Genomic DNA, 15,719 nt, shown 5'->3' with positions numbered 1-15,719 from the left:
GGGCAGTGTCCCACAGCTGTGGTTCACCATAGAACTCTTTTGGGCCCCCTGAAAGTTCCTAGGACAGGGATGGGACCAGCCAGCAGTGCCTGGAGAGCACTGGTGGGGGCCCAAAAGGAGCAGCAGGCAGGCAGCACATCAGGGTCCCTGTAGCAAAGCGGCAGTTCTTATTGCATCCCAGCAGGCAGCAGGTCAGCACCACAAAGCAGGTATTTCCAACAGCGGTCTTCCCTGGTAGTCCAGCAGTGCCTAGTGGGGCTCAAGGTCAGGGAGCCCTGGATCCAGACATCGGTAGGGGGTAATCTGACAAGTGTGTGAGGACAACACACAGCCTATTGACATGTAAGCCGTAAACAGGCCTCCCTTTCCTCTCCCGGTATGACTATCAGTATGCAGATGCCTCTTCTGTCACACCCAGCCCCTCCTGTGTTATGGCTGTCTGTATAGTATGCACCAAGTGTAGCTGTCACTCTGCCCCAGACATGTATTGGAGTCAGGTTACAAAACACTATGGTTATAAGCACGGAAAATGCCCACTTTCCAATAGTGCCATTTCTAAAATAGTAAGGTAAAATCCAACTACACCAGTAAGCAGGATTTCTCACTACCAATCCAAATATACCAAACATGCCCACACTAATCCTCCCAGATTAGAAATTACTGCTGTTTGTCACGACTGGGACATGTAGAACATATAACTTCATAGGACTATCTAGGGCCTTCCCTAGAGGTGACTTCGGTGTGGTAAAAGGGGAGTTTAGGCCTTGGCAAGTAGTTTGACATGCCAAGTCACTGTGGCAGTAAACTGTTCATGCAGGCATTGCAGTGGCAGGCCTGAGACAAGTTTGCAAAGGTACTTCTTTTGGTGGAGCAATCAGTGCTGCAGACCTACTATTAGCATTTAAGTTACAGGCCCTGGGTATTTGGTATACCACTTTACAAGGGACGTACGGTAAATTAAAAATGCCAAACAGGTGTAAGCCAATTATACCTATTTTTATGGGGGAGAGCACATGCTCTTTAGCACTGATTAGCAGTTCTAAAGTGCCCAGAGTCCTAACGCCAACAATAAGAAGGTCAGAAAATTAGGAGGAGAAAGGCAAAAGGTTTGAGGAGAACCCTGCTTGCAGAAAGGACCATTTTCAACATCCATGTACAATTTTGATGAGATAAACGATCTTTGTAAGCCACACAACAGGCTATCCCGACGGCAAAGTGGCTCTTACAAATTGTCTGCGGGGCAATATCCTCCCTTTTCTTTCTACCCCGCCACACCTTCACCGCTACAAGGCAGCTGACGGTGGACCATCTCTCCATCTTACAACAGAAAGTGCAGGCCTTGTTGGCTAAAGGGGCCATAGAGATGGTTCTGGCTTCAGAAGTAGCACCTGGGTGTTACACCTGCAACATCCTTGTGCTGAAGAAGGATGGAAGCTGCATCCTATTTTAGATCTTCCCCCTCTCAACACTTTCTCTGGAAGGACAAATTCAGCATACTACCAATAGCCTAGGTCCTGTCTGACTTGGACCTAGGATATTGCATGGTGGCATTGGGCCTGTAGGATGCTTATTTTCACACCGCTGTCCTTCAGGCTATGAGGCAGTACCTGCAGTTCATGGTGGGCCAAGAGCATTTTCAGTTTGCAGTGCTCCCTTTTAGATCAGCAGCACCCCGAGTGTATTCAGAAAAGTGGTGGTGAAGATCCAGGCACTCTACTTAGATCAGGGGTACCAGTTTTTCTCTATCTCAGCGACTGGTTGCTGATGTTGAGATCAGCCCAGGCTGTCTTCAACCACATCCAGATGATGGCGAACTTACAAACATCATTGGGATTTGCGATCAATGAGCTCAAGTCACACATGGCTCTTTTGCAAATGCTTTTTTTCCCTGCAGTTGTTCTTGATATGGTATGGTTCCATGCCTTTCCCAAACAGTCCAGGACTGTCTGGCTATGATCCTGATGCTTCAGCCTGTGTCCCAAAGATGACTCTAAGGCTGCTGGTGTTGTTGACCTCCTACACCCTGCTTGAGTCATATACCGGATGGAACATCTGGGCTCTGCAGTGGAACCTGAAATTCCAATGGATACAACATCAGGGAAATCTTTCGGATTGTATCCAGATATTGGAGGAGACTGCAAAAAGATCTAAAGTGGTGTCTACTGGACCATGATTGGTTCAGTGACCGGCCCCTCTCCTTACTACAACCAGAGTTAATGGTGGTCACAGATTCATTACTACTGGGTTGAGGATGCCTTCTGGGAGAGTTGGAGATCAGAGAACTTCACATTAATCTATTGAAGTTTAGGGCAATTAGCTTGACATTAAAACCGTTCCTGCTTACCATCAAAGGACTGCTGAGCATGTGCATCTGTCTTCCAATCAAACTGCCTCTTTGGGAGGATCTTCTAGCGCAGCAGCTGGGCAGCTGCACCTCAACCTGCATGCTTTGTAGCTCCATGCTTGGAGATTGACAGTTGACATTCTTCGACTTGCACTCAGAGATCGTAGGTGTTGTACTAGTGGGAATGCTTCCTTTCATTAAATTAGTGTGTTCCGAAAATGAGGACTGATGCTGTTAAGGTTTTTCTTATGTGTAAATTCCATGTGCAAATTTGTGGTTTTTATTATGCATATGGTCGTAACTGATGAACAAATGAAGATGGACTTGAAACTACTTAATTAAGAGGGTTAGAAGTGTGATTAATAATGCAATAGAGCTATGCCACATTTTCGTGTGAGACTCAGTTTTATTAGAATGGATGAAGTTTCTGATGTTTTGCTCATCTTGCTCCTGCTCATTCCCCAGCCCCCCTGCGAGTTTTCTCTTCTTAGAATTTCTGCTGACCACAGGGTGCTAATACGTACATGCTGATTGTTGTTAGAAAGCGTCCATTGTGAATTAATCTTTCCACTGTGTACTCTATCATTTTGGAGGATTTCCGCTAGAAGTTCTAATGTAGGCCTGTAAAATATTATAATTCTATGAGCTTTTGTTTGAGAAATGTTTCATACTGTATCATACATCTGCAGAGTGCAATTTCTGAGGAAGCAAACTGAAGATTTTCGTTTACCACAAGAAACGTGTAAGTGCTAAGAATTTTAATGATTGCATAGCTGCTTTTGATTTGCTATTGCCACTTAACTATGATCATGTCATGCTGAATCTGCAGTTATAATAATTATTTATGCATGAATGTGTATAAAACCCCCTCATTTGGAAGATTTGGGTGCGACTTCTCATTTTCCTTACAAGACTCCGTGCTGTCAGTACTCTTTATGAGTTTAAAATTAAGAATTTGGAGAGATTTAACTGCTTATAGGGATTTTTGCTATAATTTTACGATTCTCTGCTCTGTGTCTGACCCTTCATGACAAATTGTTCATTTCTCTTTATCATTTATAACACTAGATCAAAAAGAACAGCAGCACCAAATTGCCTGAGGTAAATACTAGGGTGCAGAAATGTTGGGGTTAAGTACATTATTGGGGTTCAGCTCCCACAGTGCGGCAGATGACAAATTGAGCCTTTACAGGCAAAGTTGGCCAAAGTTTTACTGTTTGTTTTTTCCCTGACCACAAATGGACTTGATTTAGGTACTGTTAAGGGCTACTTCTTGGCTCTTTTGGAGTTCTGGTGGTTCACGGCGCAGCCTTCATTATTCAAATGATCAGTTGTGGTGCGTTTTTTGAAAGGTTAGCAAAACGTTCTCCCTCCATACCCTTTATGATGCCCAAGTGGGTTTTGAACTTTTTTCTCATTTTATTGGTGTGCTATTGCACAGTTGTCCCTTGATACTTCTGACCTTAAAGATAGTCTTCTTATCGCCATAACATTGGCTAGATTTGTGAGTGAACTTCAAGCTCTCTGTGTAAGTTGGTTTTGAGGTCCAGGGCTTCCTTTCTACCTAAAGTGGTCACTCCTTTTCGTGTAGATCAGAGTATCACTCTCCCTACATTATTAGCTCCACTTCAACCCTAAAAGGGGGAAGAGAGACTCCATTGTTTTGATCCTAAAATAACATTGAGCTTCTATGTTGTATCAAGGCACATCGACTTGACGATCAGCTCTTTGTAGGTTTTTCTGAATCAAAGAAAGGTAAGGTGCAGGAAAAATGGACAATCTCTAAATCAATTGTTCTTTTCATTAGGATCTGCTACGCACTGTCTGAGAAGCAGCTTCAACAAGGCCTACCTGCTTATTCTACCAAGGACAAAGCTGCAACCACTGCACTAGCATGTGGAGTACCTGTCAAGGACATCTGTCAGGAAGCTATGTGTGACTTCCGTACCACTTTCAAAAATCACTACTGGCTCTATAGTCAGGTCGTCAAGAGTGGCATTTTGCCACTGGATCCTGCAGGAATTTTTGGTCTAGGGCAGTCAACAGGCCTACCACCTTGGGAAGTACTGCTTTGGTATCTATTCACAAGATGAGGAATCTGCAGTTAGAAGTATCCTTTAGAAGAAAAAGTTAGCTATGCTAGCAATCTTTATAGTGGATACTCAATTGAACTGCAGATTCCTCACTGACTTTTCTGCTTCCATGTTCTGTGAGGTTGACTTTTTGCTGTCTAAAAAGGTAATTATACATTGAAGTGCACACTGTCATACCAATTTTTAGATAGGTTCAGCATGAGGGTGCTGACAGCCTAGAAAGCAACTGATGTCAGCGTGCGTGGTTGATGCTTATATGCAGCTCCACAAGGTACTTCTGGAGCGGAACAATGTCATTGTGGAGCCAGAAGACGCCACCTACCAGCGCACAGAGAAACTGCTGAAAAGTTTCTGGATCCAGTCTGTTGCCCAGGGGGAGTATTCACAAGGTCATGGAAACAGCAAAGCCAAAAAAGCAGTTCTAAGTGAACTGTTTCTGAGGAAGAATGTAGAGTGGCTGCATTCTTGAATTGTGCACTGTGCCACTGATAAAAGTCAGCTCTCGTGGGGCTATGTGGTCCAGTTTCTGAGACGATGGTTTGAATTCCTGTCTAATTGTGGACAGATAAGTTTCAGCTCACTGTATTACTTTCATGTGGTGCTCTATCCGTCAGACTCCTCCGGTGCAGCATCCTCACCAGGTGAATAGTTGTCAGCAATTATACACAATGGTGTCTTCACTTACCAGTCACTGACCTTGTTGCTTACCAATATGGTAATCTTGGTACGCAACGCATGCATGCACTAGAGAATCCAGCTGGCATAACAAGTGAAAATGCTGCAGTCAATTTACTATGGCAATTACCCAAAGTGTCTGCAAGAAATATTCTAATATAAGTATAACAATTTAATTGTTTATAACCTATATAGTTGTGAAGATGAGTTTTGTTTGAATCGTAAAGCTAGAGGGGCTGAATACCCTTAATGTATTCAGCAGAAAAATTCAAGGGTACTTTTATGTATGAATCGTATGGAAAGATAGATCAGCAGGTAGTTGAACAGGGAATCTGCCCCTACAATAAAACTGATTTTTCTCCCACTGTCAACGGGAAGCCTTTCCTGGCTACGTGGCCTGTTGGTGAAGGGCTTATAATTTCTGGGCTACCTACTTTGTCATATATTGTATACATAGACTTGGGGGTTCATTACAAATTTTGCAGGCAACGGAGGCTGCCCCCCAAAGTCCTACATCGGGATGACCTCCTTTGCGGCCGTCCCTCCCCAGGCACTATTATGAGTTTCCTGCGGGGCCGGTGGGCGAAAAACAGCGCTTCCATCCGCCAACCCAGTGGGAAGCTCACCGAACATTGACACCAGGTCGTAATTGAGCCAGCGGCAATGTTTCGATGCGGCTGGTGTGACAACACCTGTCACACTTTTCACTGCCCGTAATGCAGGCAGTGAAAAGCGTGACAGAGCTGTCCACGGGGGCCACTCCACTGCCCACACCAAGTGCATGGACAGTGCAGGGGCCCCCATGGGGCCCGATGCCCCCTTTCCGTCAGCCTTTGCATGGCTGTCTGACCGCCATATAAAAGCTGGCGGAAAGAGGACACGTAATATAGAGGGCTTGCAGCACTGCCCTGGTGGATTACGACCGCAAGGCTGTCGACTGGTGGCAAACTGGCGGTGGTGACGGTTGGACCGTGGCTGCTTCGCCATGGTTGTAATGTGGTGGTCGGACCTCCATTAAGGCGGCGGTCTGATCGCCACCGCAAGTGTGGCAGTCTTAAGACCGCCACACTCGCAATGAAGGCCATGGTCATTAATCGATAATTCAGATCTCCACTGCATCTGTTAAGCTTAATAAATAATTCCTGGGCAAGGGAGTACCCTTGTTTTTTCTGTTTTGCCTGCACAGTGCTTTCACTGTGGCGAAATCTTTTGTCTTTGAAAAAAAATCTGAAAAGGGACTTGTAGTCCGTCCACAGGCTTCCCATTACTTACCATTGACTGGCTTCTCCTGTCACTTTCCTTTCCTTGTTTCTTATTGGTCAGCAGGAATCGTCACAGGTTGTACTTCCTCTGTTCTCCGTAGGGCTTCGGCTGTTTTCTGGAGCTTCGACTAAGTACTCCTTCCGGTTGGCAATCAGTGGCTAACCTTTGTGTCCTTCCACATGCCGTGGGCTTCTGAGGTACTTATTTTTTACTTTCTGCCCAGCTGTTGGTGCGCCTGCACCGCCTTCATTACCATCCTGTTTCTAAACCTGGGCAGTGTTGTCATTACCAGACTCCCAGCAGTGCTGCTGTTATGCTTGTTTTCATCTCGCTCACAAGTTCTGGAGCCTGGATTAGGGGGGAAATGAGCAGCTTGCAGTTTACACAATGAGTGTCATGGTGCTAGTTACTAATACCAGTATTTAATTGTTGTTATTTTGGGTAATTACTGGCATGCAATCTACCATTAGTACGTGGTGCTTCATCCACAAACGAGGACGTGTTTGCTTTGTGCGTTAAATGAATGAACCTTTGTGTTGTACACCATACATGTTTCTATCACCTACTTAGACCCTTAAAAGGATCTCTTTGCTGAGCGGAGTCCCTGATTCAGACCCATACCCCAGTCTCACTAAAACTGACGCTACAGATTCACCAGGAAAGTAATGAACATAGTTCTCTCTGAAATAAGTAATTGCTCCACATTCCACTAGCGTGAGCATACAAATTAATAATAAAAAGTGTGCCCTGGAATTAATACGTTGTCAACACTATAAGAAAATGTGCTTGGCCTGTTTTCCCTAAAATATGTTCCCTGGTGTATTGTGCAAACTCTGTCTGAACTGGCTGAATTTTGCATGTCTTAGTAGAGGGTAGCTTTCTCACCATTGAGAGGAGTGCATCGTTGTGTCAGGGAGAACGTATTGCAAGGCAGGCCCACATATTTAGCAGCAATTAGTCCTAGTAGTAACATGGCTATGAAACAACTGGAAATAATCACATCAAGAGATCCTTTCAATGGTTTATGATTTTCATTCAGGCGGAGCCAGCCACAACTACAGACGAGTTGAAGTCAGTAAAATAGCTCAGTGGGTGACTGTCCCTGCTGTTGCGGAGCTCTGCGCAAACTGAAGATCACCAGGCTCAAACCCAGTGAGTTCAACTCGTGTAGTAATTCCTCTGATTGATGAGATAGCTCCATCGAGTTTGAGAGGTGACAACATGTTAGTGACGAGAACGTCCCTTAAACAGTGTTAACAAGGGCTACATGTTAGAAAATGTGTTTACTTTAAACCGGACCTGGTGTTTCTGTTTAAGGACCCGTTCTGACCAGTGGAAAATCTCAACGAAAGCGATGTCTTTGATCACTCAGTAGCCAGGCGCATTGGATCACCATATTGCCGATGGAAGAGTGGGGCTACAGCATGTTTGTGTAGGAATGACATGATAGGGAAGGATGTAAGACAGGTTTATTAACATCGTCTGTCATTCATCTAATGAAACTTTAATGTTCTTTTTTTTTCCCCAACCGTCAACCAGCCCCAACATTCCACAGTGAACACTGGACTCCATTAACGTTTTTAAGAGATTGCACTTTAACAAGCATCACAATACTGTGTATCATAAAGAAACAATTAAGAACTCAGCTTCGTCTCATAATACCAAAGTTCAAACCAGATTTTTAGTTTCATGTAAATATCAATAACCTGTTGAATTTGAATGTACATTCATATCAAGATACAGAAACATTTCAGCTATGGTTGGTGGTCTGTAGGTGTGTGGTGTAGCGCTGTCCTTCCACAGTATGTATGGAAAGATTTCCCTTATTGAGTTCAAAACATGGAGGTACCAGTCCAAATACCTGTGTACACAGTACATTTCTTGAAAACCAAGTATGCAGCACAAATCGGTAAAGGTGAATAGGCTTCAAGAAGTGGGAGGAGCTGATCCCCATTACTAATTTACCAGTCTCTGGCGAAGCATCCAGGGAACATCATGTGATTCAGGTGAAGACTGAAGGTGTATAGAACTTGAACTTTGAACAGGAAACAATTGGGAGCACACTACCTCACACTTCCCATTGGGTTATGGTAAGTGCAGTATAAATGTGTGATTACTTCATTTGTAGTCTGTAGTTTTTCACCTTACTGGTTGCATCTAGTGCTGTATATCTGGGCATGTGTTTCTGAGTTTGGCCCTTCAGCAGACTTTTCTCAGAGGTTGTTGGAAATGCTGCCAAAGTCCTCTCAGGTCTCAGTACCAGGTACATCAACCAAAGCTCGTCAGCTTGCTGGCTCAAGGGAACCTTTTTAAACAGGAAAGAGTTGGGAGCACACTGCCTCACACTCCAGCATGCAGTTTGCCACATTACATTATGGTAAATGCAGTACAAATGTGTGATTAACTTCATTTGTGGTCAGTAGTTTTTCACTTTAGTGGGTGCAATTAGTGATGTATTAATCTAGACACGTGTTTCAGGGTTTAGCCCTTCATCAGTAGAGAGAAGCATGATTTTCAGTGGTCATATGTAAAGCGTTTGTGCAATATACTTACACTGGTGGCACAATAATTATACCACAAAAGGGACTCCACACAGAGTTATATAAAATTAGGTATCTATTGTACATATAACATAAACCATAACGTCCTGAATCGTCAATATTGTACAATTAAAGCAGATGGTTAGGGAAAATCACCTAGGTAGTGCACTAAAAGACAAGGCTCACATGTGGTACACAACATAAGTATGCTTCTTGGAGATATGCACCTTTCACTCAAAAGGTCTGTTACACATTGATACTTTCCCAGGTACACAATATTAATGTTTCGCATTGGATGTAGTAAGTAAATCTGACATCGGGATACTCAGACTTCTCAGAAAAGTCTTTAAAGTCCTCCCATTTATTGCCAAGAGGATTATTGTACACGCATTAATTAATTACCTCACGGCTGGACTATGGTAATGCCCTATTCTTGGGCTCACCAGTCTATGTCAAGAAGAAGCTGCAGTTGGTTCAGAACACTGCAGCGTGCCTCCTTTTTAATTTGGCTAGACATCCGTCGGCCAAACCAGCCCTCATGGCTCTTCATTGGCTTCCCATGGAGCAAAGACTAAAGTTTAAGACTCTATGCTATTTCCACAGAGCTCTGTAAGATAGGGGTCCCCCATTTTACACTCCTTAGCTACTTTTTATGAGCCCACTAGAAGTCTGAGGTCTTCCTCAGCAGCACTAGCAGTGATACCGCCGATAAAAAAAAGTTAGATGGGGTGGATGTAAGAAAGTAGCCTCTTTCTAGCCTTGTTACCCCCACTTTTGGCCTGTTTGTCAGTGTATGTCAGGGTGTTTTCACTGTCTCACTGGTATCCTGCTTGCCAGGGCCCAGTGCTCATAGTGAAAACCCTATGTTTTCAGTATGTTTGTTATGTGTCACTGGGACCCTGCTAGTCAGGTCCCCAGTGCTCATAAGTTTGTGACCTATAGGTATGTGTTCCCTGTGTGATGCCTAACTGTCTCACTGAGGCTCTGCTAACCAGAACCTCAGTGGTTATGCTCTCTCATTTCTTTCAAATTGTCACTAACAGGCTAGTGACCAATTTTACCAATTTACATTGGCTTACTGGAACACCCTTATAATTCCCTAGTATATGGTACTGAGGTACTCAGGGTATTGGGGTTCCAGGAGATCCCTATGGGCTGCAGCATTTCTTTTGCCACCATAGGGAGCTCTGACAATTCTTACACAGGCCTGCCACTGCAGCCTGAGTGAAATAACGTCCACGTTATTTCACAGCCATTTTACACTGCACTTAAGTAACTTATAAGTCACCTATATGTCTAACCTTTACCTGGTAAAGGTTGGGTGCTAAGTTACTTAGTGTGAGGGCACCCTGGCACTAGCCAAGGTGCCCCCACATTGTTCAGGGTCAATTCCCCGGACTTTGTAAGTGCGGGGACACCATTACACGCGTGCACTACATATAGGTCACTACCTATATGTAGCTTCACAATGGTAACTCCGAATATGGCCATGTAACATGTCTATGATCATGGAATTGCCCCCTCTATACCATCCTGGCATAGTTGGCACAATCCCATGATCCCAGTGGTCTGTAGCACAGACCCTGGTACTGCCAAACTGCCTTTCCCGGGGTTTCACTGCAGCTGCTGCTGCTGCCAACCCCTCAGACAGGCTTCTGCCCTCCTGGGGTCCAGCCAGGCCTGGCCCAGGATGGCAGAACAAAGGACTTCCTCGGAGAGAGGGTGTTACACCCTCTCCCTTTGGAAAATGGTGTGAAGGCAGGGGAGGAGTAGCCTCCCCCAGCCTCTGGAAATGCTTTCATGGGCACACATGGTGCCCATTTCTGCATGAGCCAGTCTACACCGGTTCAGGGACCCCTTAGCCCTGCTCTGGCGCGAAACTGGACAAAGGGAAGGGGAGTGACCACTCCCCTGACCTGTACCTCCCCTGGGAGGTGCCCAGAGCTCCTCCAGTGTGCTCCAGACCTCTGCCATCTTGGAAACAGAGGTGCTGCTGGCACACTGGACTGCTCTGAGTGGCCAGTGCCATCAGGTGACGTCAGAGACTCCTCCTGATAGGCTCCTTCAGGTGTTGCTAGCCTATCCTCTCTCCTAGGTAGCCAAACCCTCTTTTCTGGCTATTTAGGGTGTCTGTCTCTTGGGATTCCTTAGATAACGAATGCAAGAGCTCATCCGAGTTCCTCTGCATCTCTCTCTTCACCTTCTGCCAAGGAATCGACTGCTGACCGCGCTGGAAGCCTGCAAAACTGCAACATAGTAGCAAAGACGACTACTGCAACTCTGTAACGCTGATCCTGCCGCCTTCTCGACTGTTTTCCTGGTGGTGCATGCTGTGGGGGTAGTCTGCCTCCTCTCTGCACTAGAAGCTCCGAAGAAATCTCCCGTGGGTCGACGGAATCGTCCCCCTGCAACCGCAGGCACCAAAGAACTGCATCACCCGTACCTTGGGTCTCCTCTCAGCACGACGAGCGAGGTCCCTTGAATCCAGCAACTCTGTCCAAGTGACTCCCACAGTCCAGTGACTCTTCAGTCCAAGTTTGGTGGAGGTAAGTCCTTGCCTCCCCACGCCAGACTGCATTGTTGGAAACCGCGACTTTTGCAGCTACTCCGGCCTCCGTGCACTTCCGGCGGAAATCCTTTGTGCACAGTCCAGCCTGGGTCCACGGCACTCTAACCTGCATTGCACGACCTCCTAAGTTGTTCTCCGGCGACGTGGGACTCCTTTGTGCGACTTCGGGTGAGCACCGTTTCACGCATCCTCGTAGTGCCTGTTTCTGGCACTTCTCCGGGTGCCGCCTGCTGCTGAGAGGGCTCCTTGTCTTGCTCGACGTCCCCTCTGTCTCCTGACGCAATTTGCGACATCCTGGTCCCTCCTGGGCCACAGCAGCGTCCAAAAACCCTTACCGCACGATTTGCAGCTAGCAAGGCTTGTTGGCGGTCTTTCGGTGGAAAAACACTTCTGCACGACTCTCCACGGCGTGAGGGATCCGTCCTCCAAAGGGGAAGTCTCTAGCCCTTGTCGTTCTTGCAGAAACCTACGCTTCTACTGTCCAGTAGCAGCATCTTTGCACCCACAGCTAGCATTTCCTGGGCATCTGCCCATCTCCGACTTGCTTGTGACTTTTGGACTTGGTCCCCTTGTTCCACAGGTACCCTCGACTGGAAATCCATTGTTTTTGCATTGTTGGTTGGTGTCTTTCCTGCAGAATCCCCCTATCACGACTTCTATGTCCTTTGGGGAACTTTAGTGCACTTTGCACTCACTTTTCAGGGTCTTGGGGTGGGCTATTTTTCTAACCCTCACTATTTTCTAATAGTCCCAGCGACCCTCTACAAGGTCACATAGGTTTGGGGTCCATTCGTGGTTCGCATTCCACTTTTGGAGTATATGGTTTGTGTTGCCCCTATCCCTATGTGTCTCCATTGCATCCTATTGTAACTATACATTGTTTGCACTGTTTTCTAATACTATCACTGCATATTTTGGTATTGTGTACATATATCTTGTGTATATTTGCTATCCTCATACTGAGGGTACTCACTGAGATACTTTTGGCATATTGTCATAAAAATAAAGTACCTTTATTTTTAGTATATCTGTGTATTGTGTTTTCTTATGATATTGTGCATATGACACTAAGTGGTACTGTAGGAGCTTCACTCGTCTCCTAGTTCAGCCTAAGCTGCTCTGCTAAGCTACCATTATCTATCAGCCTATGCTGCTAGACACCCTATACACTAATAAGGGATAACTGGGCCTGGTGCAAGGTGCAAGTACCCCTAGGTACTCACTACAAGCCAGTCCAGCCTCCTACAGTGGAAGATCCATGTATTTTCTTGGTGCCAGACTCTGGAACTCACTACCTCCTTCCCTGCGGCAGACGAGTAATGAACTATCATTCCGTTGACTTTTAAAAACTTGGCTGTTTTAACACTTGTTCTTTTTGCCTATCTGAAGGAATTTTCGCTTCAAAGCGCTGGGAAGCCTGAGGGTAGCTATGCGCTATAGAAATCACACATTACATAACATAACATAACTGTTACGACTCTGTCATCCCATTTCTAGGGGGCGCTGTAAGGGGACTCTCAGTAGCCTGGGAATCACCTTGAACACTTGAGTCCCTTGCTTACTCCTGTTTGTTTCTCTTTTCTCCATGGTATACTTGTGTAGTACTACATTTGCTTCCTGGGACTGCAAATCCCATAATGCACAGCCTCGTAGTCAGGAAAGCCTGGATTCTGTTTCCCATTGTTTTCTATGGGAGAAGTCCAGTTGCTCTTTTTGACCGGATCCTCTCCTCCAGGACTTGCAAGTGTCTGGAACTACACTCACCTGAGACTTCTCCTGTGCAGCCCAGTCATGTGATTCCACCTGGGGTTTTCTGCAGCTTGGAACTGCTTATAAGCAGCCATTTCCTCAAGATTCTTCATCGTGCATTGGAGTTTGATTGCTTTGTTTTACAGAACCTTTATCGGATGGAGTTCCAGTCTTGTTCCTGTTCTGTTCCAGTTCAAACCTGTTTCCTGTTTCTCTGCCCTGCTCCTGATTGTTCCAGTCTGCTCCGTACCTCTTAGCCTTGTACCTGTTTGTTTCTGCCAGAACCTGCTCCCTGTTTCTCTGTCCTGCTCCTGCCTTTTTTCAGCCTGATCCTGCTCTCTGTTTCCCAGCCCTGTTTACTGCTTATTCCTAGTCCCTGTATTCCAGCCCTGTCCTTGCCTGCTCCAGCCAGAGCCTGCTCTGTTTCCCAGTCTTGTCTCTGTTTGTTCCAGCCAGAAGTTTGTGCCCTGTTTTCCAGTCCTAGTCCTGCCTTTGCTTCAGCCTGAGCCTGTTCCCAGTTCCTGCCTCTCTCTCTTAGTTTGTCTCTTCTGTTTCTGTTTCCTCTCGGTTTTTGTGTCTGGTAGGTGTTCTATCAGTCTTCACCAGTGTATAAGTGTCCTCCTTTGTACTGGGGTTGGCTCCTGGTTTCCAGGAGGCAATTCCAGCCCCCATCCTTGTCTAGTGTTATACGTTGTTTTTCGTGCCTACCAGTGACTGTGCTATTGCTGTTTTTCCAGGAATCACCACTGTGTTTCCAGCTGGACCCACAAGAGCTTGTCTTGTGTATGTAAGTATTATCCCTGTTTGTGCTCTAGGGTCCAGAGACAGAATCACTTCTGCTGCCTCCTTTCTATGGGGCTGGCAGGGTGACTATCTGTAAGAACAAACTGCACAGAGGCATTGACATTCCCTGTCACTGTGGGAGGTTCTGCGTCCTACTCTGTGTACAACCCCAGAGTGTTTGTCCATTAGTAATCTGTTTCCTGTTTGTTCACACAAGGGTTGCTCTTCTTTTATGTTCCTGTTTCCTGTGCCTGTCCATAGCTGTCCTTTCTCTGTATGCCTTTAACTGCTCTTCTGCCCCAGTACACCACCTCTTTAGGATATTCAGTGACCTCAAGGGGTGTTCCAACCAGAGTCCTGATCAGACCCTCCCGAAACCGTGACAGAATGCACGACCCAAAAATGTCAAGCTCTCCAGACAGCAAAAGCACACACAGACCTAAAATGTTTTCCTGTCATGTTAAGACACCCCTTTCTAAGCCTATACATTCTCTGAAGACCTCTAAAAAAAATTAAAGATTGCAAATTGAGTACTACATTGCATGGCTTGCTGATCCATCAACGTTCAACTATTATCATATCTGTGATTATGACCCCCAATTCCTGTCTTTAGTAGAATTACAAAGAATTAATGAGTTTTTGGAGATTCTATTACCTCAAACAGGGGAGAATGTTCCTAACCATGAAAGTGCTTTTTCTACTTCTGCACAAGACACTTACACTCAAGAAACACTGGTTAATTCCTTGCCCCATGCTAGTGCATCCCAAGTTCACTTCCAGGACTCTGCCATAACAAAGAACCCTGATACTGTCCAAGAAGCCACACCTGGGATTCCCTTGTTTTCTAATGCGTGCTTCAGCCCATCTAGGTCAGTTTCTCAGAATTCAAAGTGCAGTGCTGATCTTATAAAGACCTACCAATCCCTCATAGCTTTCAAGTCAGCAGGATAGACTCTGTATCTATGGGATCAGTAAAGACTGTAGGATTTCTTAGGTCCTCTCAAAAGGCTTGTGCTCTTCCCAAACTGGATGATAATACACTAGTCTCAATCCATAAAAGCTCTGCTAAACCCTTTTCTATTGTGAGTGGCTTTAAAAACAATATGGACATACACACACTAAAAGAGCAGTTTGGCAGATTAAAAGGCAGATATCGGACTTCTATGATGAATACGTTGTAACATACACAAGAAATCTTGCACGTGGGCTCTTTTCATCAATGCATATTTCACTGTTGCCTGAACCAGACATCCTGTCTATCTGTAAGTTAGAAGAAGTAACACAGCAGTTGATGGAAACTACTGCAAGGCAATTTGAAAACCTGAAAAAAGAAAATGATCACCAGCTTTGGCTTAAAGAACAGAATGCTACTTCATGTGCCTTTCCAAAGACTACTGTAGAGCAGATTGTCCCTTCTATTAATGACAGTCAAAAGACAGCTCCAGTTATAAATCTATCAGCCTCTTCTTCAGGCTCTCTCTCAGCTTGTAGTTCCCCAGAGAAAATTCTTGTACAGTTGACTGAATCTCTGACATCTCTGAGAGATTTGACACCTTTTGATTCAAAGGATGAATCCGAGTCTTCAGAAGGAAGTGTCTCAGCCCCTCTATTGGAACAAATAAAGCCAAAGGAAGAAGAGAGTTCTGATGCAGACTCCAGTAGCTTCACCATAGGAAACCAAGATATGACTTTACTGGAGATTA

The sequence above is a fragment of the Pleurodeles waltl genome, chromosome 9 (genome assembly GCF_031143425.1).
Source record: "Pleurodeles waltl isolate 20211129_DDA chromosome 9, aPleWal1.hap1.20221129, whole genome shotgun sequence".
Lineage (NCBI taxonomy): Eukaryota > Metazoa > Chordata > Amphibia > Caudata > Salamandridae > Pleurodeles > Pleurodeles waltl.
The sequence above is the reverse complement of the archived record's forward strand: the minus strand, read 5'-3'. Positions refer to the sequence as shown.